The 25,462-nt window shown below is 46.0% G+C and overlaps 1 protein-coding gene and 1 pseudogene across 1 annotated transcript in view; both read right to left on the reverse strand.

The window, feature by feature from the left end:
* Positions 1–19,449, reverse strand: part of plxnb3 (plexin B3) — a 250,767-nt gene extending 231,318 nt beyond the window's left edge. The window contains exon 1 of the mRNA XM_088289558.1: positions 19,315–19,449. The gene's annotated coding sequence lies outside the window, so the exon portion shown is untranslated. The remainder of the gene's footprint in view (positions 1–19,314) is intronic.
* LOC148340961 (uncharacterized) overlaps positions 7,670–25,462 on the reverse strand; it is a 99,705-nt pseudogene continuing 81,912 nt past the window's right edge.

A 25,462-nucleotide genomic window follows, 5' to 3' on the forward strand; every position in this document is an offset into this window, starting at 1 on the left:
GTTCCCAAAGACCTTGTCAGATGACACACATGTTTTGGTCCTGCCTAAATTGGTGGATTTCTGGTGGTACTTTTTTTGGTGTGTCTCAGACTTGTGAGGCATACCTATTGATCCTTCCCCACATATTGTAATTTTTCTGTGGGTCTCCTGACATTTTTATTTTCTCAGTTGTTCAAGTAAATGTTGTGGCTTTCGTTTCTTTGATTGCTCGGAGAAGAATATTTCTGCTGTGGGAGTCTTCTCCACCCACTTCTTTTAAAACTTGGCTTCACTGCATTTTTCCTCAAGTTGGGGAAACTCAAATTTACGCTTAGAGAGTGTGGCAATAAGTTTTATACTCACTGGAAACCCTTGCTTTAATATTTAGGTAAGTTTGCGCCTAATGAACAAGTGTGATAGAATAGAACACTTGTGTCTGGTGGTGTTTTTTTGGGGGGTTGTGCCTGTCTGGCCGCCACGTTTTGGGTCTATTTACTGTAATCTAGCATTTCTACTCATTTGGTGGTTGGTCAGGATGCGAGCAGCAATTGTTACACGTTTAAAATAAGCAGAATATTATTTGTTTTACTTATTATTTATTTATTTTTCATTTTAATTGATTTATTTTCCCATTCCATGATTAATATTGTTATTTTTCTCTTTTATTTTACTCCTTGGGGGTTTGTTGAATGTGTTGTTCGTATGGATATCGCTGAGTTTATTGGTTCATTTACTGGGGTTAGTGTTTCATGGAATTTTTTTTTTTTTTTTTAATGTTGGTATTTGAGTAATTAAGAGATCTGTGGGTTCCGGGGTGGGTTTGTTTTATGGGGGTCTTGGATTTTCTTTTTTTTTGCTTTGTTGGGGTAAAATTGAAAAATGTTGCTGGACAATGGTGTAAGTCTTTGAATTTTGTTGTTGATAAAAATTCCCCCACCAAAAAAACAAGGCTCCGCCTGCCCTGCGTGGCCCACACGACGTACGGATCACTTCACCGAAGTTTTCCCGCAGCAAAGTCAACAAATACAATGAATGGATCCTATAGACCTCATTTTTTCAGAAGAATATCTGGCGTGAGTTAAAGCAGCAGAGAAACATCACCAGAGCCACTAAAACGAGGAGGTCAGTGCTAAGTAGCTTACAAGTTCCCATACAAAGCTTAGTCACCCTCATCTCATCAGTCAGTTTTATGCACACGAGTATGCCCTATTATACTATGAAGTTGCCAGTAATACGAATAATATATGTACAGATCATGCATCCTGTACATGTGGTCTAAATATGTTGCGTACATGTACAGCGCGGCACATACGCTCAATAGGCGGACTTGTGTATTGCAAAAATATATTTGGTTCGGTCAGGTCTGTTAAAACCATTGCTGCTCATTTTATTTTTTTAGTAAGTTGGAGGAAATGCAACTATAAGCAGTATGTGTGTATGTATGAGTCTACTCGCGGGAGAGAGACACAGAGAGGAAAGACAGGGGAGAGAGAGAGAGCGAGATGCAGAAATGTAAGTCTATTGCAACACTGGATGCTGCAGCTAACAAAAGACTTCCTGCATCTGTTTATTTCTAACTGGCTGCTCCAGCACATCATGGATTTGGATGGCACAGGCCGATTTGCAGACAATTATTCGGAGGCATCCATCCATCATCTAAGCCGCTTCTCCTCATGAGGGTCGCTGGGGTGCTGTAGCCTATCCCAGCTGTCTTCGGGCAGTAGGCGCGGTACACCCTGAACTGGTTGCCAGTCAATTGCAGGGCACCCAAAGACGAACAACCATCCATGCTCACACTCATACCTCGGGACAATTCAAAGTGTTTGAACCTACCATACATGTTTTTGGAAAGTGGGAGGGAACCGGAGTACCCAGAAAAAAAACACGCAGGCACGGGGGGGACATGAAACTCCGCACTACCTATATTCTGAGGCAAATTTTAAAAAAATATTTTGGACCACTCTAAACATAAAGTAAAATATTTTACACCCACGGCCCCCCAAAAAAACACGCCACAGCAAAAATGCCACGTCTGCAAGCGCAGCGAAACACATATGTGGTGTGACAGTTTGTAGTGTTTCCTTGTACGAAAGCAATTGTTGTAGTGTATACCACACACACACACACAAAAATGTGTAGTTTGTATGGGAGAGGAGGTGGGGTGTTTACACACACACACATATACGCATTCGCATGCACACACACTAACACAGTTACACCAAATGGAATGCATCTATAGCATTAATTCTCAAAGAATGGAGCCTTTCGTTTCCGGTCAGCACAATGAAATCTCACTTTTGATGTGAAGATGCAGCAACTGATGTCTTTTGATTGCACAAAATACTTTAATATTTCAATATTTTGGAGAACGAGTGGCTCAGGCAGTGCAGCGACGTGATTCTTGGTCGCATGCTACATGCTAATGGACAAACCTCAAAATTAATTTGTGATGCCGTTCCCGCATTGTGAAAAGGGTGCTGTTTGGGTCCAGTGTCTCAGCTGTTTAATTTACAAGTGTTGGCAGACTCTGCAACTGCCCCCACAGTTACTCCATGTCCTGGAAATGTCGGTACGTTTACATGTAAAAAGTCCTCACAATCATGTGATACAAATGCACACACACACATGCACACGCACTAACAATGACTCACAAACTTTTGTATCTATTCATTTCAGCATTTTATTTCATATCTTTTGTGTGCAAACAAACTTTTTTGTTATAAATGGCACTTTTTGTCATGCTGATTTGTTATTTTGTAGGAAGAAAGCATTATTTAGATTTTTGAGCTGTCACAAGAGAAAAAAATGGTAGTGGTGTTAAAGTCAATGTAGTGCTTGGAATGTTTGTTTTTACAAAAAGCTACTTTTCTCCGGGTTTTTTTTTCGGGAATGGGAATTTTGACCAAATTTAGTAATTTTCTATCACTGTCAGCTAAAAAACGGAAAAGGATAGAAACAAGAGTCTAATCTTTCTTTTGGTAGGCTTCATGTTTTTATCACATTAGAGCACAATATTCTGGGGGCCTTGCAAGATCAGTCAGAACCCAGTAAAACACTGAAATTGATGGGGGTTGCTCCCGTGAAAACAGCTGGGATTTAATGAGTTAATGTCTTAAAACAGCGGTTCCAAAACCTTTTTTTGCAACGCTCTCCATTTGAAGATTATTATCAGCCAACCGCACGCCCCAGCAGCCCCAAATCCCCCAAAACCACCCACCCCCATTCCCTGCACACATGCAGACACACATACACTATTTTACCATAAATTCGCAAAAGCTTCGCTTGCATACATTTATTTCTTGGGGGTCATGATAAACTTGAACAACAAACATAACTCTATTAATCACTGCGGCAGTCACTATTAAAGTTAAAAAATTACTCTGACGAGTTTACCTTGCCACCAAGAACAAACAAAAACCTCCCAAAAATTGTCTGTGACAATTTAACGTCTTGAATAAACGCCACTTGTGTCATGCGTACTTGCACGCCGATGTGACGACACACTGCCGGAGGTGCAGTCCTCCTCCGACGGGAAAATAAAAGGGTTCACACATTGTCAGACAATCTGGTGACAGACGGTGGTTATGTTGGCGCTAAATGTTATCTTGGTTGACCGATAAACACCCTGAACTGGTTGCCGGCCAATCGCAGGGCACATGCAGACGAACAACCATCCCCGCTCACACTCATATATTTAAAGTGTCCAATCAACCTGCCATGCATATTTTTGGAATGTGGGTGGAAACTGGAGTACTCGGGGGAAACCCACGCAGGCATGGGGAGAACATGCATTCTCCACACAGGAAGGCCGGAGCCGGAGTCAAACCCACTACCTCCGCATTGAGAGGCCATAATGCTAACCAGTCGGGCCACTGTGCCGCCCTGACAGATACACAGTTGAAAACACTCACAGGATTCTCCCACTTCCTTGCTCCCAGTTCGCCGTGCTTGCTGCTCCTTTTTTGTCTCAGTCCCAGTTGGTAAAGCAAGCTGGTATGCATGATATTGTTGTCCAACATTTTTTTTCTCTTTTGTACGGAGCCCATTAGGGCACATGGAAGAAGTGTTGTAAAAAAAACTTTATTTGGTTCAGTGGCAGTTTATATGTCCGCATATTTGTGCGACATAGTAGCAACGTTCTTGACCCCGATTGTCTGTCGCCAACGCAACAGGGCCAAAAGTTCACTTCATCCTATCTTTATGATAGCCTTTTCCTTTGACCATTTATGACCCACACATCTTATCAATTGCAAATGAACACTTTAGCTGTTCTTTTTGAATCGGGTTCGAAGTTACTGCACTCTTTCTACGGATGTGACGTCACGCTCTTTCTTGTTTTTGAAAAAACAAAAATGACCAATTAATGCAAAATAAAGATGGGAGGAAGAGGCAGCCAATGCTATGATGATGAAAAGTGGAGAGAGATGTGTACAGTGGCACATCAAACTACAAACTCAAATACATGGAGGGAATTGAAATGGAAAATTTGTTGTAGATATTTCACGGACTTTGTCACGAATAGTGAATAGTTCCGCCTACAGCGACCATGTTGCTTTATGTGTGTGAGGGTGCGTATGCGGACATGCGCAATGAGTGCCTGGCAGACGTAAAATAAAATGGTCACTTTGTTTGCATTGCTAACGAGAGTCGAGCATCATTCTTACTGTTATAGCCCTTAGTGACACGTTAGACAAATGTGAACTATTTCCTATTTGTGATTGTACTGAGACTTCTGTATATAACATACCAATTAAAGAGGTTATCTAGGGATTACCATAATGAAAAATGAGGGTATGAAACGCACACAGAACTTTGAGTCAATCATTAATAAAACTAAATTAAACTTTAACCAATGGTTAAGTTTCTTTAAAAGGCCATATGTTGCTAACAAAAGCGGATGGATTGTCACGTCTGACATATGCTGCAATCTCTTTGTTTGTACATAAAAACATTTGCAAGAATATTGATAAAATGCTTTTTGACTTCTTATGGCGAAACAAGACTCGTTATGTGAAAAGGTCTATTGTAATAAATATTTATGAAACTGGTGGATAGAACTTTCTTGACTTTACTGCCCGAAATAATATATGTAAAATTAATTGGATAATACAGTTTTTAGACAACTCTACATCATTTTGGAACTTTATTCCTAATTATGTATTTGCTCAAATTTGGAAGTCTTAACTTTGTACTTTTATGTGACTATAAGATGGGAAAAAAATTATATTGGCTTTATCCAATTTCCATAAACAAATGCTTTAAGCTTGGTCTTTAGTATATAAACATAATTTTCCCCCCATAAATGCTTTATCTGGAATAACTATTATATCCTATATAAGAATAGATCATTATTTTTCACGAATTGGTTTAGTGATAAAATAATTCTGGTAAGTCAACTGCTTAATAATGAAGGTTTTCTTTTGAATTATACAGAATTTCTTGACAGATTTAATGTGCCTGTTACTCCAAAGGAGTTTGCTATGGTCATGGATGCTATTCCTTTTGGAATCTTGACTCTCTTAAAAGGGGAACAAAGTACAGCTTGTTTGCTAAATCTCCACTCTAAGATGACTTCACTAGGAAATATCAGCTTGACTATATGAGAAGTAACAATTGTAATGTGTGTTCCTTTTTTCAAAAAGATATATGTGCAATACCAAATGTTATTTCTTACTGGTCTGGTTTTGTTGATAATTTACACTAGGAAAAAATCTGGTCTCTTCCATATTAATACCTTCTTACAAGTAAAGTAAGGGAAATCTCTTTTAAGATTATTCACAGTTACAAACCCACCAAACATTATCTTCTTAAGTTCAAGAAAGACATTTGTGTTGATTGTTTATTTTCTATGATGTCTCCCTTGAAACATTGATTCACATATAAATAAAGTTGTATTGTATTGTATTGTTCTGGCAATGCCCGTATACCATTCAATTTTGGAAATATATAGCAGGATTTATCGTTGATATTGACTCTGACTTTATTCTTTATTGAAAAAATTTACTATTTGGTTTCTTCAATAACAATGGCAAAACAGCGAAGCAACTATTGATTATAAATTTGATCATTATTCTAGCAAAATTACCTATTCACAAATCAAAATTTAGTCACTCAAAACCTCTCTTTGTGATTTTTGAGGCAGAAACCAGACAGTAAATATAGAAGGAATTTCTGAATGACTTTTCAAATCTTCATGCGGAAATCATGCTAAAATGTGATCATATACTGCTGATGGGGGATTTTTATATACATGTGTGCTGTCGCGGCACGGTGACCGACTGGTTAGCACGATGGCCTCACAGTGAGAGACAGCACCGGTCATGGGTTCGATCCGGCCGTCCTGTGTGGAGTTTACATGTTCTCCCCGTGCCTGCTTGGGTTTCCTCCGGGTACTCCGGTTTCCTCCCACATTCAAAAAACATGCATGGCGGGTTGATTGGACACTCTAAATTGCCCCGAGGTATGAGTGTGAGCGTGGATGGTTGTTCGTCTCTGTGTGCCCTGCAATTGGCTGGCAACCAGTTCAGGGTGTCCCCAGCCTACTACCCCAAGATAGCTGTGATAGGCTCCAACGCCCCCCGCAACCCTAGTGAGGAGAAGCGGTATAGATAATGGATGGATGGATGGATGTGTGCTGTCCTGAAAATGCACTGGCAAAGGACTTTTCAAAACTCATAGACTCTTTCAATTTTGGTGTCTGGCCCCACTCATAAACAGGGACATACGTTAGACCTTGTCCTTACTTTTGGATGATCTCATATTTGAAAGTGTTGGGCAATGTTATTTCTGATCACATGACAGTGCTCTTTCATGTAGTGTTTTCCTCTGCTGCTGTTCAACATACTACCAGTGAATGCAACCACTGGATTTTTACCCCCCTCACTGCTAGTCGGGTCTCTGAAGCCTTTGATCAGCTCTGTGTTCCCTCATCAAACACAGAAGAACTCAGCTATTGGTTCCACTCTCCATGTAGTAATATTTTGGATTCTGTGGCTCCATTAAAAATTATGTGGCCAAAAGTAAGACCGTAGCCATGGCTTAATGAAAGAACACGTGCAGCTAAACAAGGTGGCCGCAAAGCTGAACGCAGGTGGAAAAAAGACAGGCTGCAGGTCTCATATCAAATTCTAAAAGACTGCTGGCACAGTTATCAAATGAATGTGAAAGAGTCAAAGAGGGAGTACTTGTACAGTCTTATTCAGGCAAATTGTCATAATCCGCGAACTCTATTTCAAACTATTGATTCTGCACTTAAACCCCGACAGCCAAATTGCACAGACTCGTCCCCTGAAATGTGTAATACATTTTTGCAGATTTTTTTGGACAAGGTTAATATAGCTCAGACTCTTGTTTTGAATGCTACATTTGACCCCTCCGTACACATTCCTTGTTACGCAGCGTTAGATTCCTTTGACACGATCTCCTTGTCATCGTTGGAGGATGTGGTTTGCCATATTAAGTCATCCGGCTCACCACATGACGCTGTCCCCGCTAATTTATTTGGAGAAGTTCTCCCAAGTATTGGCGAATTGGTTTTGGCCATTATCAAGAGCAGTCTCTCTTCTGGTGTCGTCCCCAACATTTTAAACATGCTGTGGTGGAACCCATGCTTAAGAAACCTTGCCTTGATCAAGGTGTGTTGTCAAATTTTAGACCTTCTTCTTACTTTTTTTCCTTTCGGCTTTTCCCTTCAGGGGTCGCCACAGCGAATCAGGTGCCTCCATCTAACCCTGTCCTCTGCATCCTCTGCTCTCACCCCAACTACTTTCATGTCCTCTTTAAATACATCCATAAACCTCCTCTTTGGTCTTCCTCTAGACTTCTTGTCTGGCACTTGGAAACTCAGCATCCTTCTGCCAATATACTCACTATCTCTTCTATGGACATGTCCAAACCATCTCAGTCTGGCCTCTCTGACTTTATCTCCGAAGCCGCTAACATGTGCTGTCCCTCTGATGTACTCATTCCTGATTGTATCCATTTTTGTCACTCCCAAAGAGAACCTCAGCATCTTTATCTCTGCCACGTCCAGCTCTGCCTCCTGTCTTTTCTTCACTGGCACTGTCTCCAGACCAGACAACATCGCTGGTCTCACGATAGTTCTATGAATCTTTCCTTTCCTTTTAGCTGAAACTCTTCTATCGCACATCACGCCTGATACTTTTCTCCACCCGTTTCAGCCAGCCTGCACACACTTTTTCACTTCTTTTCCACACTCTCCATTGCTCTGGACTGTTGACCCTAGATACTTAAACTCTTCCACCTTATTAGTCTCTTCTCCCTGCAAGCTCACTCTTCCTCTTGGGTCCCTCTCATTTACACACAAATTCTCCGTCTTGGTACGGCTAATCTTCATTCCCTTCTCTATCAGCATCCTCAAAGCAAATATTGCATCTGTTGTACTCTTTTTTTGGCATAAAGCCATACTGCTGCTCGCAGATGTTCACTTCTGCTCTCAGTCTAGCTTCCACCACTCTTTCTCACAGCTTCATTGTGTGGCTCATCAGCTTCATTCCTCAGTAGTTGTCTCAGCTCTGCACATCTTGTTTTTAAAAATGGGCACCAGCACACTTCTCCTCCATTTCTCTGGCATTTTCTCACTGTCTAAGATCCTGTCGAACAACCCAGTCAGAAATTCTACTGCTATCCCTCCTAGACACTTCCATACCTTCACGGGTATATCATCATGGGCCGACTGCCTTTCCGCTCTTCATCCTCTTCATTGCTCTTCTCACTTCATCATTCTACTTCCTGGACCACAGCAGTCGCCTCTTCTTCTCTTTGTTCTCTCTCATTTTCCTCATTCATCAACGATTCAAAGTACTGTCGCAGGTTCCTTTTCGACCTCCTCCAAAACAAATGGCGTAGCCAGAATATGTGCAACAGTGATGTTTATTGTGCAGCCCTTCCAAAGTGCAACACAGTGAAAAGTCCCCCAAAAGTCCAAAAACCCAAAAAGTGACAATATAGTAATTTACAAAAATAAGGGTGTCTATCTATATATTTACAAAACCACTGAATGGAGTTCAACCACAACTGCCATATCAGCTACGTTGCAAAATGCGTCACTGTCTCGCTCTCCAGTACTACCTGCACTGCAGCCCCTCTCTTTCCAAACAACTTACTTTATATACAATTCGCCCCTCCCCTTGGGCATCAGCTGACATAGTTGTCGCGCGAAACAAACATATTTAAGAAACGCGGAAGCTCCCCCGTTATCTGCCGCGTCTCGTGACTGGTGAGTGTTCAATTGAACATGCGCGCGTGTATGTGTCCATGTATGCTTCCATTCAGAATAAAACTACCAAGTGTGCACCCTCGGTCGCTCTATTAAAACTGTAACTGACGTGGTTTTGAAGTGGTGCCAGGTGGGTGCGTATGTATTACACGGGATGGGATTGAATGCATCAGTATGGGAATGTGCGGTGCATGCGTGTGCGCAATTGTGTCTCCGGGACCCTGCCGTGCTGTGCTGTCCTTATTGACGGAGCTGCTCCGTCACATCATCCCCCTCCTCCCAGAGATTGACGATGTGCGGCAATCTTGACAGGTAGTCTGCCACCACATTTGTTTTGCCCGCCTGATGCCGGATGGTAAACTTGAAGGGTTGCAGTGAAAGATACCACCTGGTAAGGCGACTGTTGTTGTCTCTCATGCTGTTGATCCATGTGAGGGCTCTGTGGTCAGTTTCCAGGTCAAACTCGCGTCCAATCAGGTAGTAGCGCAAGCTCTCCAAGGCCCACTTTATGGCCAAACCCTCTTTCTCCACTGTGGAATACCTGGTTTCCCGTGGCTGAAGTTTGCGGCTCAGGTAGAGGGTCGGATGTTCTTGTCCTGGTTCCCCTTGGGCCAAAATGGCACCAAGGCCGATAGCAGATACATCCACCTGCACTAAGAATCTTTTCTCAAAATCAGGACTCTTGAGAACGGGAGCTGAACACAGGTGCTTTTTCAGCTTGTCGAAGGCTGCTTCACAGTCCTCAGACCATTCGACAGGATTCTTTTTGTCCTTACATGTTAGGTCGGTGAGTGGAGCGGCAATTGTTGCGAACTGTGGTATGAATCTCCTGTACCAGCCAACAAGTCCAAGGAAGGACCGGACTTCCTTCTTGGTTCGGGGTCGGGGACAGTTCTGGATAGCATCCACTTTATCCATTTGAGGACGCACCTCTCCTCATCCCAACTGGTACCCCAAGTATCTTGTCTCCTCCCGGGCCCATTCACACTTTGAGGGATTCAGTGTTAATCCCGCCTCTTGGAGTTTCCCCAGCACCACAGACAAGTGTTGGAGATGTTCTTCCCAGGTTTTGCTGTAAATCACCACATCATCAAGGTACGCCGCACTGAACTTGTCACATCCTCGGAGCACGTTTTCCATCAGTCTTTGGAAGGTCGCGGGTGCTCCATGCAGTCCAAATGGCATGACCGTGAACTGGAACAGTTCAGCTGGCGTTTGAAACGCTGTGTAAGGACGAGTTGACTCCTCCAGAGGAACTTGCCAGTATCCTTTGCACAGGTCGAGTGTGGTAATAAATTTAGCTGCTCCAATCTTCTCGAGCAAGTCCTCAATTCTGGGCATTGGATAAGCGTCAAACTGGGAGATCGCATTGAGCTTCCGGAAGTCAATGCAGAGGCGGAGGGAACCATCTTTCTTGGGGATGATAACCACCGGACTGCACCACTCCGACTTGGAAGGCTCAATGACTCCAAGCTTCAGCATTTCCTCTAGCTCCTTGGCCAGTCTCTCCACCAAGTGTTGTGGAACTCGGTAGGGGCGCTGACGAATTGGTTGTCCTTCTTTCAGACGAATGACATGTTCTACCACCGTCGTCTTCCCTGGGTTGGCGGAAAAAAGAGAAGGCACTGCTTTGAAAATTAAGCACATCTCTGTGACTTGCTTGGGTTTCAGATGTGCCAGTGCAGGCGCATCTGTCGTCGTCGAGGACTCCAGCTCTACCTCTTCATCCCCATTGTCGTCCTCCTTTACCTTCCGCGCGAGTAGGACCTCCTTTGGAGCCTGCTTTGAACGCTCCTTCCACTCTTTGAGGAGGTTCACATGGTAAGTCTGTTTATTTTTTTTCTTCTCCGGATGGAAAATCTCATAGGTCACTGGACCCATCTTCCGGGTGACCTCATATGGCCCCTGCCACTTTACTAAAAGCTTGTTGTTGCTTGTGGGGAGAAGCAGCAATACTTTTTGGCCGGGTTTAAACTCCCGGTGGCGAGCTTGCTGGTCATACCAGGTCTTCTGGCTTTTCTGGGCCTCCCGCAGGTTGACCTCTGCCTCCTCCTGGTACCTGGCCAGTCTCTCCCTCATTTCCAGCACAAATTTCACCACCCCCCGATCACTTGACGTGGTGGAAGGTGCCTCCCAGGCCTTTCGGAGCAAGTCCAATGGCCCCTGAACCTCCCAACCATACAAGAGTTCAAAGGGAGAGAAACCTGTTGACGCCTGAGGAACTTCGCGATAGGCAAACAGCAAAAATGGTAGCCACCGGTCCCAGTCTTTTCCAGTATCATCCACAAATTTCTGGAGCATCTTCTTTAAGGTCTGATTGAACCTTTCCACTAGTCCATCAGTCTATGGGTGGTATGGAGTGGTTTTGATGGCGGAGATGCCCAGTTGTTTGTTGAACAGTTGCATTAACCTTGAAGTGAAATTGGTTCTCTGGTCTGTTAGAATCTCCTCTGGTATGCCAACTCTGGAAAAGAGTTGCACCAAGGCACGAAGTACTGCCGGAGCAGTGATCGTGCGCAATGGAAATGCCTCTGGGAAACGTGTGGCGTAGTCACACACTACGAGGATTTATTCATGTCCACCACTGCTTTTTGTCAAAGGACCCACAATGTCCATAGCAATCCTGCGGAATGGAGTTGAGATTATCGGGAGCGGCTGCAAAAATGCTCGATCACACCTGCGGATAGAGCAGGTTTTTTGGCATGTGGGGCATGTGGCGCAATAATGTTGTATGTCTGTGTACATGGATGGCCAGTAAAAACGTGAACTGATTCGCAAATATGTTTTATTGCGACCGAGGTGTCCTGACCATGGAAGTGTGTGTGCTAGGTGCATGATAAGTGACCTACAGCTAGTAGGGACAACCAGGTGTTTGTGATCTTTATCAGTAGCATACAAGACCCCATTCTCGATCCCAAATTGCTCCTTCCCGACACAACCTCCCATTGTCCCCTCAGTCACTTTATCAAACAGGGGTTTTAATGACGCATCCTCCCTCTGAAGTACCGACATGTTTTTTGGAATTGACCATATTGGATTTTCTAAAGAGTCTTCTAGTTGAGGCTCTGCCGACATTAACTTTTTCTCAAAGCGGCGCTGACGCCGTGACTTCCTGGGCCCCTTTGTCCCACCGTCCAACAGACTATTGTCAAAGTCTGGGAGCGGTTGAACACCGGGATACTGGTTACCGGGCCTTTGAGTATCACTATTACCCGGATCACTCCTAAGGTCGGGGCTGGATGGGACACCCGCTTTGACCTGTGCTCGTGTAAGTACTGGACCTGATAAATTTACATAGTCTTTTTGCTCACAAACAGTTTTTAGTGGTTGTTTTTCTTGCAGCAAGTCCAGGAGAACTGGCAAGTCCAATCCCAAAATGGCTGCTACTGGCAGTTTCTCAACCACCCCGACAGTCAACATATATGGCTGCTCATCAATTGTTACACTGAGCTCAGCTGTGGGATATGGGTGCTTATCCCCATGTACACATAGAATGTCTTCCTGCTTCCCATAGTTCACACAGGTTATCGGCACAATATCCTGTCTAATTAACGACATGAAGCTACCACTGTCTAATAATGCATTCACTTGTTGGTCCATAATAGTCACTGTCTTAATACGCTGTAGTCTCTTTTGTTTGGTTCCCCCCTCGGGGCGGGGAACATAGCAGGCACCAGCCAATTTAGTTTTTCGAACCGGGCACACTGAAGCCTTGTGGCCTGGTTGCTGACAGTAGAAACAAAGAAAGTCCTTACCGATTCCAGGTGGGTGCGGGGCTGAGTTGGAGCTACCTGGTAACCTCTGGCTGGGCTCTCTCCAGGTTGGTCTATGCTGAGGTTGGGTATTATCTGGTCGGTGTGTGTTGCCGGGTCGTGTAGGAGGTCCTCCTCTGCGTGCGTTGAGGTACTGCAGGGCCAGCTTGGCAGCGTGGAGTCCCTCGGTTGGCTCATGCTCCTTCACCCAGGTTCTCACCTCTGCTGGAAGAACACGAAGTAGCTGCTCCAGGATGATCGCCTCGCCGACTTCCTCCTTGCTTCGCTGCTCTGGTCGAATCCAGCGTCGGTAGAGCCCCTTCAGGCGGTGGTAGGTCTCGGTGGGGTTTTCACCAGGGGGTACTGTCGTGGATCTGAACTGCTGCCGATAAGTCTCTGGCGAGATATCAAACTTTGTCAGCAGTGCTGCTATTAGGGTGTGGTAGCAGTGGGCCCTTTCTTCATCCATTGCAGTATAGGTCTCCAGTGCCTTCCCAGACAACAATGGAACGAGTCGGCACGCCCACTCACTCTCAGGCCATTTCCAGGTCCTGGCCATGCGCTCGAAACGCAGTAGATAATTTTCAATGTCCTCCCCCATTTGATATTGGGGTATTTTGGTATCTGAGTAACACCTAAAGTCTGGCCTTGACTGCTTAGGTTGGCTGCTAACACCTGGCAGCTGAAACGAAGATGAATCTTGTGGTGCCATCTGCTGCAACTGACGAGGTGCAGGTGTTGGCAGAGGTAGCCTGGGACCGCTGGCAGTATCTGTGCTTGATGTTGCACCACGTTGTGGAGGTGGAGTGAGTGCTTGTTGAGGGTTGTAGTCGCCATGAGAAAGAGAAGCTCTCAGGCCCTTCATTTCTGCCAACAGGATCTCTTCTCTCCTATTTTGTGCTGCCAAAAAGACTCTCATCATCGCCATCAGTTCCTCTCCTGGTTGTGGAACCGCTGGGGCAACTGGGGCAGCTGCAGATTGCTTTGACTCTTCATCCATCTCTGATGAAGACGACCCATAGGTCTTGTGCGCTGTCTTGGAAGGAGGGTTGTTTTTTTCCGGCCAGCCATCCCACTCCTGACACCATATGTCGCGGGTTCCTTTTCGACCTCCTCCAAAACAAATGGCGTAGCCAGAATATGTGCAACAGTGATGTTTATTGTGCAGCCCTTCCAAAGTGCAACACAGTGAAAAGTCGCTCTATTAAAACTGTAACTGACGTGGTATTGAAGTGGTGCCAGGTGGGTGCGTATGTATTACATGGGATGGGATTGAATGCATCAGTATGGGAATGTGCGGTGCATGCGTGTGCGCAATTGTGTCTCCGGGACCCTGCCGTGCTGTGCTGTCTTTATTGACGGAGCTGCTCCGTCACATCATCCCCCTCCTCCCAGAGATTGACGATGTGCGGCAATCTTGACAGGTAGTCTGCCACCACATTTGTTTTGCCCGCCTGATGCCGGATGGTTATTGACAGAGCTGCTCCGTCACAAGTACTCTCTCCATTTTCCAATCACACTACTGGCATCTGTCAACACACTTCCATCCCTATCCTTTATTACCCTAACCTGCTGCACGTCCTTCCCATCTCTTTCTCTCTGCCTTGCCAACCTGTATAGATCGGTCTCTCCCTCCTTACTGTCCAATACATACAAGTCATCGTAAGCCCCTTGTTTGGCCGTTGCCACTTCCGCTTTCACCTTCCGTTGACATTCCTACCTGTCTCCCTGATCACATTTGCTGTAGTTGTCCAGTCATTTTTGGGGGCTCCTCCTGACCATCAAGAGCACGCCGTCTCAACTCTTTTCTGGAGGTCATACAGCACCCTTCCCCTTTCAACTTCCACCATTTTGTCCTCTGGTCTGCCTTTGCCCTCTTTGTCTTTTTCACCACCAGAGTCATCCTACACACTACCATCCTATGCTGTCTGGCTACACACTCACCTTCTACTACTTTGCAGTTGCTGATCTCCTTCAGATTTCCCCGTCTACACAAGATGTAGTCTACCTGTGTACTCCTACCTCCACTCTGGTAGGTCACCCTATGTCCCTGCCTCTTTTGCAAGAAAGTATTCACAACAGCTATTTCCATCCTTTTTGAAAAGTCAACCACCATCTGTCCTTCTGCGTTCCTCTCCTGGAAAGCAAACCTGCCCATCACCTCCTCATCACCACTGTTTCCTGCCCCATTGAAGTCTGCACCAATGACAACTCTCTTATTTCTACGGATGCTCTCATTTATTTCATCAAGGTCCAACCAAATGTTCTCCTTCTCCTCCAGCTCACAACCTACCTGTGGAGCATACCCACTGACAACATTGATCATCACACCTTGGATTCCTAGCTTCAGGCTCATCACTCTATCTAACACTCTTTTTATTTCCAGGACGTTCCCAACAAACTCCTTTTTCACATTCCAAAAACATGCATGGCAGGTTAATTGGACACTCTATATTGCCCATAGGTCTGAGTGTGAGCGTGGATGGTTGTTTGTCGATGTGTGCCTTGCGATTGGCTGGCAACCAGTTGAGGGTGTACCCCGCCTACTGCCCGAAGATAGCTGGGATAGGCTCCAGCACCCCCCGAGACCCTTGTCATCATCTTCATATCGCCAAGACATCTTGGGACATCTAAAGACATTTTAAGACATCTTAAGACTCACGTCTATAGATGTGTTTTATAGACATGTCTAAACTTCAAGAGTTAAGTCTCAACACATCTCAACAAATGTGTCTTAATACACGACTCAAGATGTCTTGTACTTTTTTTTATTCGAGGCTCACAGGAAATCACTCTCATGATGGAAAAAGTTTTGAAATGATTCTTGTTTTCACTGGGGCTGGTGAACCACCGTGTGTCCCTGGGCATCAGTGGTTTCCTTCTCACTAGGTTCTCATGGGCACCCTGGCCTAAGGCTGATGGTTGATGTCCTTATTTTGCCCGCACAACAACTCCAGACACCTCTGATGACTAGAGTCTGATTTTTGATTGACTAAATTTACAGGTATATCTTCACACACCTGGGAAATTTAGTTGAGTGGTGTATTGCAAACGCACACCCTATAGGGGGTTAAATTCCTGGACTGTCCTCAAATTTGCATTCAGTCTTTATTATAGACTGCGTTCAGGCATTGTATAGCCACTCCAACCTAACCCTGATAGCTCTTCCTCGCTCACTAGCCATCTGTCATGTCCTGCCGTATTTGTAGGATGGTATTTGATGTATCTCTCTTTCACAGGGTGTAGGACTGCATTCCCAATCCACATATTACTGCCCGAATCCAACTAAGATGTAACATTAGAGTCCTCATAAACCACTTTATATAGCTTTTTTTGTTTTATCCGGTTCTCAATTATTTCTCTGTCCCCTCTGACTGACTGCGTTTCCCCCAAAAGTGAACTTTTGCTGCTTGCCTCATCGCTTGAGTCCCACATCTATGACCCCCTTGCCACCCTGTTGGTCCTACACTCAACCCGCATTGGTCTGGACTTTCAAATAAACATTTTCCCGTGACCACCAACCCAAAACACTTCTCATTTTTTTACATTTGGGACCTCCTCTTGCCCCCGCAACCCTTACAAGCTCGGCCTCAGTTTGTGAGCAACATCACTCATCAGCGACTGAAGTCCATCCTCATAACATTCAAAATGGCACGCAGAAGAGGCGATAGTTTGTTTCATTTAGCATTAAACTCAGTTTTAAATGACCAGAGACACATAATTATTAAGACCACAGTAGCTCGTGGCATTTATTTCAAAAGAAGACGTGTATCTTTATGCTCTTCGCTGATTGGTTCATTTGGCCGTCTGTTTACTCTGTCCTGGTTCAGAGATGCAGTTGGTGCAACCTCCCAGCAGACTCAGACACTAGTATAGTAATTAGTCTGGATTTCCAGGCTAAGGCCTCGCAGCCTTTTTGAAGCCAAAATAAAACATAAAATATGTGGTAGATCTTTCTTAAAAGAGGTACTTTTATTTTGATTAGCTCGTGTTGGTGCAAATAAGCAAGCGCAATGACTTGCGCCTTCATTGATGTTGGCCTAGTGATATTGTCTCTATTTACTACTTTTCTGCCTCGCCTGGCAACTTTTATTTAAAAAAAAAAAAAAGAAAAAAGCAACAATGGGCGAGCATATATATATATATATATATATATATATATATATATATATATATATATATATATATATATATATTAGGGCTGGGCCCAATATCGCCCAATATCGCGGTAAATTGGGCAATTTTACCTCGATAATGATAAATGCACGATAAATTCCCCCTGAGGACCAAAATCAAAATAAATGCAGGAAATGCATATTAACTGTTTTTTATTGACCAACTGGTACACATTACGTTCAGTGAAAAATAAAAGTACAAAAACCATTTGTATAAACATTCCAAATAGCTTGCTTTGCATGATTTGAACAATGTCACAAAGAACAGGAGAAATAGGGTCCCTCTCACAAAATCTTTTTCTGCAAATAGATTGTGCCGAGATGCTGTAATGCCATTTGCAAAGGCCTAGATTTGTGTAAAGGTATCTTGTAAACAATATAAATAATGCCATGTGTAAAGTAGCTAGTCACCTGTAAACAAAATGCTAAATAGAAGGAAAAAAATGTCAATGGAATGCCAGTGCAAAATAAACAACTGTGCTTCATCAGGAAAATGCCGTCTCGAGTACGCTGGTGCGCGGTCGCCACTTATCGTCTATGTACTGAACATTCAGGCTCAAACAGGGATGCATGTTGCGACTCGACCACAAGTCAGATGTGGATGCAAAATGCTTGACATGTCTCCGCTCCCGTCCCGATGTTGTCCATATCGGGAAGTACGGTTTGCAACAAATATTTTCGTACCTCTTGTCGGCTACTTTCATGAGGCGTTTCAATCCTGTGCGCTCCACTGTAACTAGAGGAGCTATATCTTTAGAGCCATGTGCTCGGCTATAGCGTCCACCTCTGAGACGTTCTCTCGTATGGTGTCGCCTCTGTTATGGGCTGTTGTCACTTGTCCAAACTTGCTCCTCACTTTGAACTTTTAGCACAAGCTCCAAGTCAACAGCATGGTTGTGTTGTGGGTGGTGAAAAAGAAAAGGTTGGACGCGCTGTTTTGGTGCTTACGATGCACTTTGTAGTTCATGTTCTTGTGCTTAACATCGTCTTTATGGAACCCAAAACATTTCCAAACGACAGATGTCGAATTTCTTTTTGGGACAAGCGCGACAGGAACAATTTCAACTAACGTTACTTCGTCTTCAGCCGTGTCAGCCGCTTCTGAATTTGAATCGCCAGCTACGAACGCGTCTTGTTTACATTCTTGTTCAGAAGGGTGGAGTCACGTGACGACACGCGCTGTAGCCGTCTTAAAGATGAAGATGTCCTTTATTAGTCCCACAATGGGGAAATTTGAGAGGGGCATGAACATCGCCGCAGACAGAAAAGACTTCTTTTTCTTTTTTTTTTTTTAGACACCGAATTTACCGACTGGGCAAAATGATGTCGGTCATTGTAATACATTTCGGTAACGGTAAATTTTCGGTTTATTGCCCAGCCCTAATACATATATATATATATATATATATATATATATATATATGTGTATATATATATATATATTTATATATCAGAACTGTTGCTTACGCGTGTTGTGTTGTGTTGAACTGTTGCTTACGTGTGTTGTGTTGTGTTGTGCAGTGTTTGAGTTTTATCTGTGTGAAAACACAAATAAGAAAACACAAGAGAACCCACAAGTTTGACTTGTTTGTATGAATTGAGCCTAGTGCATTTGATATTTACTCTTGATTTGACTTTGATTTGCTCTATATATGTACTTTTTTGCACTCTTTTGTGGATTTTGTGTCAGAATATAAATTTTTTTTAGCTTGTTCAAATTCGCAGAGCACTGCGACTAAATACCAGTGCATCAGAGTTTCCATTACGCACAACACGATATAGGGAAAACATAGGTAACATCAATGTGAGTCTGGATCATTTTAAAGATGTCACAAGTGTTTTGTTTTGTTTTGTTTTAATTTTGTTTTAAGTGCCACTACCTTCATCACACACTGATGTGCCTGCATGCATTTAAATGTGGCAACATCACTAATAAATGATTCTAATCCAGGATTCATTTTAATCCCAGGCAAACATCTCAACACAATCGACCCGAGGGCTCATGATAGGTCAATGCAGCAACCCACAAACAGCACCAGAAACAGAAGACACACTGCATGCCACAGGAAGCTGCGGAAACTTGGCCAGAGTTTCTGCTCTGACCTTAATTAACTTGATTAAGCAGGCAGCTATCAATCAAACAGAGAGCGAGAGGGTGTCAGGCACTTACTTGAATCAGTAGACATACGCTGTTTCTTTGATTCCTCTGAGCAGCAGATGAAAAGATGTGGATGAAACGGAGTAAGGCAGAGCAAGATATCACAGACAGATGGGGAGTGTGAGGGGGGTGGGGCACTGGTGGCTGTGGACATAGATGGCTGTAATCCCACTATTGTCAACGACACATTGTTCTGTGAGAGAGAGAGAGGATGAGAGACACAAAGACTGGCAGAGAGAGAGAAGGTGTGAGTAGAGGGAGAGGGGGATCATGGCACACTGTGAGGGTGTGTTGTGCGGAGGGCGTCGGCGAAGTCGTTAATATTTCATTAGGAGCTAGAGGCATGATGCTATGACAGAAGAGAGAAGTTTTTAATTACTGCTTTATGTCAGGGAACCACACTTTAATGATGAACACTGAATAACTACATGCCATTATCACCAATTAACAATGCATTACACTCCAGCAGTGATGCTGGTTACGCGTAAGGCATTACTCTAATATGTAAATTTTTTTTTTCCTACCTACACACACACACCCCCACACCCCAACCCCGCACCCACACACACACACAGACACGCCCCCCCCACACACGCGCACACACCCCCACGCACGTTCAGACACACACCCACACACACACGCCTACTAACACACGGACACACACATTCACACATTCACACAAATTGCAGCAAAGTTCAGATTTACTTTTCTACATTCCTGGCAAATTTTATGCATGCCACATTGTAATGACTGTTGGACACAGTCTATAGAGATGAGTAGCAAGCAAAAGAAGTGTGCTTTTTGTGACATAATTGTTCCTCAATCAGCTATGCAACCCATACAATAACTGTGTATTGTTGGAAATAAATGTGAGTTTACTTTTGAACGACACTTCCGCAATCCATGGAAGCCAATTCAGATTGTTGTCAAAATCTAGTTATTATGTATCAGGGACCAGATGTGAACATATCGAAGACAACAATCATACTTACCTGACTGTGGTCAGCCTGGGATAGGAGGATACCTTGTGCTACCTATAAATCTGAAGACTGAGAAGATTTGGAGAAGACTTTTGGAAGACATCTCGCAGCTACTCAAAATGAAATACAATAAACAATTTTGAGTCTTAGTCTAATCTCAGACTGAAATTTTACAAAGACTGAATTTTGCATGGTCACTACTATTTACAAGACTACAATGAGATTCTTTGTGTTAGGACGTGGATTCTTATAAAGGCTGACAAGGGAAAATTGGTTGATCAAGGATTTATTGTGACCGTCCAGCAACAATCAGCGATCTCTATGTGGAATAGATTGTTTATCAATTTCTTATAAGGATATGGATATCTATAATTACTGTCATCGGAGTGACGATAACGAAAAACGCTGGTGGACCAGGAAATCAAAACGAGTAACAGAAAGCGCTTGCAATGCAAGGATACCGAAAACGACAATTGCTTACCACCAAAGGATAAGATGAGTCCAAACACGACGAACGAGAACGAAAAGCGAGCCGAGGGATAGCTGAGCAAGGAATAACAAAAGAATGCACAATACACTAAACACTGCGTAATTGAGGCGAGAACTATGGCAAGGATCATGAGCGAGAGCAACGTGGGATAATAATCCGACAGGTCCGTGTCGGTGGCTTAAGTAGCCCGTAATCAAAAGTCTTGACTCAAAGCAGCTGCGTGGATCGTGCACGCGTCTCTCCCGGCCGGGTGACGCACGACCTGGAACGAGCGCCGCAGGAACATACCCACACCGCTGCAACGACAACACACGGATCGTGACAGTACCCCCCCTCAATGGACGCCCCTTGGCGGACCACCTGGCTTTGACGGGGTGAGCGTTGTGGTAGTCGCGGAGTAGAGATGGATCCATGATCCAGGAGCGGGGGACCCACTGACGCTCCTCCGGACCATAGCCTTCCCAGTCGACCAGGTACTGGACTCCCCTTCCCCTGCGCCTGGAGTCCAAGATCTCCAGCACCGTGTACACCGGGTCGCCGTCGATGATCCTCGGAGGCGGTGGCGGGGCGGTAGGCGGAACCAGAGGACAGGTAGGAGCCGGCTTGATGAGCGAGACGTGGAAGACAGGATGAATCCTCATGGTGGGAGGCAGCTTTAGTCGGACGGAGACGGGGTTGATAATGGCCTCGACCTCAAACGGCCCCACGAAACGTGGCCCTAGCTTGCGGGACGATCCCGCCAGGTTGAGGTCGCGGGTCGACAGCCATACCTTGTCCCAGACCTTGTACACCGGAGCCGGACGCCGGCGACGATCCGCGATGCGCTAGTTGCGCTGCGTCGTGCGTGACAGAGCAGCCCGAGCCTCCTTCCAGGCCTGGTGAGCTCGCTTAAGATGGTGCTGAACCGATGGGACCTCTTCTGCGCCCGCCTGAGTCGGGAATAGCGGAGGTTGGTACCCGTAGGCCGTCATGAACGGGGACCGACCCGTAGCCGACGAGAGCAAGGTGTTGTGTGCGTATTCGACCCAAGGCAGGTGATCGGCCCAGGATGACGGCTGACCCAGACAGAGGTCCTGGTTAGCCCGCTCCGACTGGCCACTGGACTGTGGGTGGTATCCCTAGGAAAGGCTTGCTGTCGCCCCCAGGGACTGGCCGAAGCGCTTCCACACGCGGGAGATGAACTGCGGGCCTCGATCGGACACCAAGTCGTCCGGAATGCCGTGCAGTCGGACCACATGCTGGACCAGGAGGTGAGCCGTTTCCAAGGCTGTCAGAAGCTTGGGTAGGGCGACAAAATGCGCGGCCTTGGAGAACCGGTTCACTATGGTGAGGATGACTGTGTGTCCACGTGAAACGGGCAGGCCAGTGACGAAATCCAATGCGATGTTGGACCAGGGGCGTGCCGGGACGGGTAGCGGCCGGAGAAGACCCGCTGGGGGCTGGTGCGATGACTTGCTGGCGGCGCATGCGGGGCAAGCCTGAATGTATGCGGTCTTGAGCGATGGCCACCAGAACCGTTGTCCGATCAGACCCAGGGAGCGACGTATGCCCGGATGACAGGCCAGCTTGGAGGCATGTCCCCATTGGATCACCTCTGCGCGGTGCTGCGTCGACACAAATAGCCGGCCTGGAGGACAACCCGCTGGAGCCCCGTTCTTCTCTTGGGCCTCCCGGATTTGCTGCTCCATCTTCCACTGCAGACCTCTCACCAACCGATGACTGGGCACCACGCTCGCAGGTCCCTCCTCTTCTTCCCAGGAGTCGTGGATGCGCGATAAGGCGTCGGGCTTTGTGTTGCGGGCACCGGGACGGTATGTCATGGTGTAATTGAATCGGCTGAGGATGAGAGCCCATCGCGCCAACCGGGGATTGAGTCTCTTCATAAATTGTATGTACGACAGGTTTTTGTGGTCCGTGTATATGACGAAGGGTTCCTTGGTGCCCTCCAGCCAGTGCCGCCACTCCTGCAGCGCCAGAACCACGGCCAAGAGTTCCCGGTTTCCCACGTCGTAATTCGCTTCAGCGGGGGAGAGGCGACGGGAGAAAAAGGGGGGAGGGGTGGAGTCGCTGGTCGACCGGAGATCTCTGGGATAGGACGGCCCCCACTCCTGAATCAGAGGCATCCACCTCTACAACAAAAGGGAGATCACTATTAGGGTGGTGCAACACAGGCGCGTTAGCGAATGCTTTCTTTGGGCTCGAGAATGCAGCCTCGGCCTTACTGTCCCACGAGAACCGGGTCTTAGTGGAGGTGAGGCGAGTGAAGGGCAACGCCTGACGACTATAATCCTTAATAAATCGCCGGTAGAAGTTAGTGAATCCTAGGAACCGCTGCAGTTGTTTCCGCGTAGCCAGTACCGGCCATTCCACGACTGCACGGGTTGGCCTTGAGTTGCCCGTTTTTCACTATGAATCCCAGAAAGGGAACTGACGTCTTATGGAAAGGGAACTGACGTCTTATGGAATTTGCATTTTTCCGCTTTTACATACAGCTTATTTTCCAGGAGTCGTTGCAAGACTGAGCGAATGTGCTGATGATGTTCTCTTACGGAGCGGGAGAAAATGAGTATATCGTCGAAATAAACAAAGCAGCACACGTTAAGCATGTCTCTGAGAACATCATTAATGAGCGCCTGAAACACTGCAGGTGCGTTCGACAGACCGAAAGGCATGACCAAGTATTCGAAGTGCCCTAAAGGGGTTTTAAACGCGGTCTTCCATTCGTCGCCCTCTCTAATGCGGACCAAGTGATATGCACTACGAAGGTCCAGTTTGGAGAAGATAGTCGCGGATTGCAGAGGGGCGAACGCCGAGTCTAGCAAGGGCAATGGGTATCGATTCTTTACTGTGATCGCGTTTAACTCCTTGTAGTCCATGCATGGACAGAGAGTCTAATATTTCTGTTCGACAAAAAATAATCCCGCTCCAACCGGAGAGGTAGATGGTCTGATCAACCCCGCGGCCAAAGACTCGGTTATGTATTCTTTCATGGCCGCTTGTTCTGGTTGCAAGACCTTGTATAGTCGCACTGACGGTAGGACCGGATCTGGCAGTAAATCTATCGCACTATCGTAAGGGCGGTGTGGCGGTAAGGATTTGGCGCTTTCTTTGCTGAACACGGCGCGGAGGTCATGGTAAATGTGAGGCACGTTATCGAGGTTGACCTCGGTTACCGGGGCTGCCCTGACCTGTAAGCCCTCTTCGGCGGATCGTAGGAAGTGTGCGTAGCAAAAGGGACTCCAATTTTGGATGGAGAGACGACCCCAGTCGATGACCGGGTTGTGCGCTTTTAACCATGGAATTCCGAGAACGACCGGAGCTGCCCTAGCCGGCATAACAAAAAACGAGCGCTTTTCTATGTGGTTTCCTGACAGTTTCAAGGTAAGAGGTTCGGTTAGTCGTCGGATGTCTGCCAAGAGGCGCCCGTCGAGGTCACACAGTTTCTCTGACCTATCGAGCTCGGTAACCGTGCAGCCGAGTCGAGAAACTAAGCCCGCATCTATGAAGCAGTCGTCTGCCCCTGAGTCGATCAACGCGCGAATCTTGATACCGGCGTTTAGTCCTATGATTTCCCCCTCCACCTCGAGTCTCAGTAGGTTCCCGGAGCTGTCCTGTTCCTCCGCCGCGAGGGCGGGCTGCTTCTCTCTGGAGCTGGTGGCCGCGGAAGGGTTGACCGCGGACTCACAATGTTCCGGGTGACGAGGAGGCGATTCTCGGCGGGCGGACATCTCCGGGCAAACCGCTACTCGATGACCCTGAAGACCACAGTAGAAGCACGCTCCCGAACTGCGCCGATGCTGTCTCTCGCGGGAGCCCAAGCGGCTAGGCCCCGGCTGCATGGACTCGTCGGCGGGTGGATGTTCGGGAACCCAGAAACGTGGTGGCCCTGTGCGGCGCTGCTCCCACCCTCGCTCTCGGCGACACTGTAGCTGGCAGGAGTCCAGGCGGCTTGCTCCCAGCTGCATGGGCTCAACGGCTGGTGGAGATTCTGGAACCCGGAAACTCGGTGGCTCGTTACTGCGCTGCTCCATCCCTCGCTCTCTGCGACGCTCTCGCAGGCGGTTGTCGAGACGAATGGCCAGGGTGATGAGCTCCTCCAGCGTCTCGGCGTCATCTTGAACCGCCAGCTCGTCCTTTAGGGCAGGGTTCAGGCCTCTCCGGAACACGGATCGCAGGGCGCAGTTGCCGAACCCACTTTCGGCGGCTCGGATGCGGAAGGCTTTTAGTGAAAATCTGTGGGCGTGGCTCCGCACTGTTCGCCAATAAAACAACGCTGATTTTGAGGTTCAAAATATGAATGAAAACTCGTGAAACTTTGCACACACATCAAGCCTGGCAAAATCATCAATATTTTATGAGTTTGTTTTCTAGTTTTTTGAAAATGGCTCGCTATCGCCCTCGAGAAATTTTCAAAAAAGCAGCCCCGGTTGTGTGTTCATCAGAAATCCCTTTATTGTCATTGTACTCAAGTGTGCAACGAGATTAGAGAGCTCCCCTCTACAGTGCAATACAACAATAATTCAGATAAATATATAAATTAGATAAAAAAGAGAATAGTTAGTGCAATGGAAAATAATACTGAATAGGATATATAAAAACACATCACGTTGCTGTTCTGCAAAGTAAGGGTGGTCATGTGTGTGTGTGTGTGTGTTTAGAATGGAGATGGCTCTTGGAAAGAAAATGTTTC

This window comes from Idiotropiscis lumnitzeri, chromosome 3, assembly GCF_059441095.1.
Source record: "Idiotropiscis lumnitzeri isolate Australia: NSW breed Sydney's pygmy pipehorse chromosome 3, RoL_Ilum_1.0, whole genome shotgun sequence".
Taxonomy (NCBI): domain Eukaryota; kingdom Metazoa; phylum Chordata; class Actinopteri; order Syngnathiformes; family Syngnathidae; genus Idiotropiscis; species Idiotropiscis lumnitzeri.